Genomic DNA, 2500 nt, shown 5'->3' on the forward strand with positions numbered 1-2500 from the left:
CGCAATGTAACGCAATTTCTACCTTAACCTAACCCACGTTGTGCCTTAACCTAACCCACGTTGTGCCTTAACCTAACCCACGTTGTGCCTTAACCTAACCCACGTTGTGCCTTAACCTAACCCACGTTGTGCCTTAACCTAACCCACGTTGTGCCTTAACCTAACCCACGTTGTGCCTTAACCTAACCCACGTTGTGCCTTAACCTAACCCACGTTGTGCCTTAACCTAACCCACGTTGTGCCTTAACCTAACCCACGTTGTGCCTTAACCTAACCCACGTTGTGCCTTAACCTAACCCACGTTGTGCCTTAACCTAACCCACGTTGTGCCTTAACCTAACCCAAGTTGTGCCTTAACCTAACCCAAGTTGTGCCTTAACCTAACCCAAGTTGTGCCTTAACCTAACCCAAGTTGTGCCTTAACCTAACCCAAGTTGTGCCTTAACCTAACCCAAGTTGTGCCTTAACCTAACCCAAGTTGTGCCTTAACCTAACCCAAGTTGTGCCTTAACCTAACCCAAGTTGTGCCTTAACCTAACCCACGTTGTGCCTTAACCTAACCCAAGTTGTGCCTTAACCTAACCCACGTTGTGCCTTAACCTAACCCACGTTGTGCCTTAACCTAACCCACGTTGTGCCTTAACCTAACCCACGTTGTGCCTTAACCTAACCCACGTTGTGCCTTAACCTAACCCACGTTGTGCCTTAACCTAACCCACGTTGTGCCTTAACCTAACCCACGTTGTGCCTTAACCTAACCCACGTTGTGCCTTAACCTAACCCACGTTGTGCCTTAACCTAACCCACGTTGTGCCTTAACCTAACCCACGTTGTGCCTTAACCTAACCCACGTTGTGCCTTAACCTAACCCACGTTGTGCCTTAACCTAACCCACGTTGTGCCTTAACCTAACCCACGTTGTGCCTTAACCTAACCCAAGTTGTGCCTTAACCTAACCCAAGTTGTGCCTTAACCTAACCCAAGTTGTGCCTTAACCTAACCCAAGTTGTGCCTTAACCTAACCCAAGTTGTGCCTTAACCTAACCCAAGTTGTGCCTTAACCTAACCCAAGTTGTGCCTTAACCTAACCCACGTTGTGCCTTAACCTAACCCACGTTGTGCCTTAACCTAACCCACGTTGTGCCTTAACCTAACCCACGTTGTGCCTTAACCTAACCCACGTTGTGCCTTAACCTAACCCACGTTGTGCCTTAACCTAACCCACGTTGTGCCTTAACCTAACCCACGTTGTGCCTTAACCTAACCCACGTTGTGCCTTAACCTAACCCACGTTGTGCCTTAACCTAACCCACGTTGTGCCTTAACCTAACCCACGTTGTGCCTTAACCTAACCCACGTTGTGCCTTAACCTAACCCACGTTGTGCCTTAACCTAACCCACGTTGTGCCTTAACCTAACCCAAGTTGTGCCTTAACCTAACCCACGTTGTGCCTTAACCTAACCCAAGTTGTGCCTTAACCTGCTCTGTAATTGGCATATGACACGTTACATTAATCCAGTGTTGTCTAACCACAACCCTCTGAATATAGTTCGCTACTCGCACCGCCCACCCTCTTGTGTATCGTTTCATGTTCAACACTTCGCAAGTGTTGCTTACTTTTTACATGCTCCCGCTGTACACTGTAATGTGGACGACTGCAGGATGTACATCGCCCCCACCCTCCCCCCTGCCTTCGCACGCTGGTCGTTCAGGTGCTTGCGTGTTCAATGCCCTTCGCAGCTGTTCACTGGCATTCGCATGTCGAAGCGCTCAGTCTACGTCGTGGTACGGCCTGTGTCCACTGTCCGCTGATGTCGTAAGCTTAACCCTCACATTGTACTGCACATAGGTCCGTATGTACTGCATGATACGCTGTGGCACATGTGTGACCGTACAACGACTGCGCCCAACAACAGCGAACCATACGGTCCAAATGTTGTGCACTCAGCCACGTGCCGTCTCCCCATAACAGCTACATTGCAGTGTGGTACGCCATAGAGACGTGTGGGATTAACGGACGCCCTGGATGGCGATCAGCATGAGCCGTCTGTTGATGTAGTGGCGCGTGTATTCAAACGTAGTCGTCTCTTCTCACACAGTGTGATAGCATGGTGCACCGCGTTCCACATCTGCGACATGGTACAGATGCTGGTTGACAGTCGGTCTCGTAATGGACATCGCATACGTAGGGGGCCACCTCCCACGTGTTCTCTAGTCGTGCACATTTTGTTGCGTGTATGTGGGCAGACGTAGTGTGTCGTGACACCTAACAGACAGGTATGCAATAATCGTTGCATTTGCAAACTGGGATGGACGTCTACGTTTGCTGGTGACGTTACGCAAATGAACAACTGGTAAACCCATTGTGGTGCGGTTGTTGTTGCTGGAGGTAAATCAGTAAGGGCAAATCTGTGTGTGAAGCGATACGCGGCGGTGGCTGGGTGGGACCGTCCCCGGCCGGTGAGGGGGGGCCGCCCGGCGTGCTGGCCGCGCGGTGCG

Source organism: Schistocerca cancellata, unplaced genomic scaffold (assembly GCF_023864275.1).
Source record: "Schistocerca cancellata isolate TAMUIC-IGC-003103 unplaced genomic scaffold, iqSchCanc2.1 HiC_scaffold_599, whole genome shotgun sequence".
NCBI classification, from domain to species: Eukaryota; Metazoa; Arthropoda; class Insecta; order Orthoptera; family Acrididae; genus Schistocerca; species Schistocerca cancellata.